This window comes from Volvox carteri (assembly GCF_000143455.1).
Source record: "Volvox carteri f. nagariensis unplaced genomic scaffold VOLCAscaffold_127, whole genome shotgun sequence".
In the NCBI taxonomy this organism is placed as follows: Eukaryota; Viridiplantae; Chlorophyta; class Chlorophyceae; order Chlamydomonadales; family Volvocaceae; genus Volvox; species Volvox carteri.
Window position 1 is genome coordinate 95,541 of NW_003307670.1, and position 850 is coordinate 96,390.

Below are 850 nucleotides of genomic sequence, written 5' to 3' on the forward strand. Positions count from 1 at the left end.
GGCGGCAGGGGAAGAAGGCGGCGGGGATGAAGGCGGCGGGGAAGAAGGCGGCAGGGGAAGAAGGCGGCAGGGGATGAAGGCCGCGGGGAAGAAGGCGGCAGGCGAGGAGCGGCAGGGGAGGAGGCGGCAGGGGATGAAGGCGGCAGGGGAAGAAGGCGGCGGGGAAGAAGGCGGCAGGCGAGAAGCGCCAGGGGAGGAGGCGGCAGGGGAGGAGGCGGCGGGGGATGATGGCGGCAGGGAAGGAGGTGGCAGGGGAGGAGGCGGCAGGGGATGAAGGCGGCGGGGGATAGAGGCGGCAGGCGATAAGGTTGAAGGGGGATAAGGTTGAAAAGGAAGATCTTCTTGAGGCGGCAGTGGAGAAGGTGGCCGCTTCCAAACAATAGCTACATCATCCTTCGGATACATAGAGCCTTAGGCTCCCTTACTTGTCGTTCGTATTCATAGCTTAAGATGCTAGTCAGCTGCAGGATTTCGTGAATGGGTTCTTGTCAGGTGTATAGCTGTCTTAACGTGGCCAGACTTGCCTCAACCGCTGTAGTTATTTTTACTGAAGTGATACCATAGAGAATGAACTCTTCCGGATTCCACTCAGGTTTGAACCTGAATTCAAATCTAAGCTATGACGGTTATTTTGGGCTGGGATTCTGGGATGAATGAAATTACCAACGTACGCGTGGCCTCTTCATTTCTGTTTTCCTGGATGGTTGATATGGGAAGGCGGAAACAAGTTGCTAAGGGTCCTTACACTGCAGAAAAACACAACCCCAGCCCCACGGCCACTATACCCCCCTCGTGCTGCCCACCAATGCCCTCAGCGGGGCAACACGCGCATGACGCATAAACCTATCCA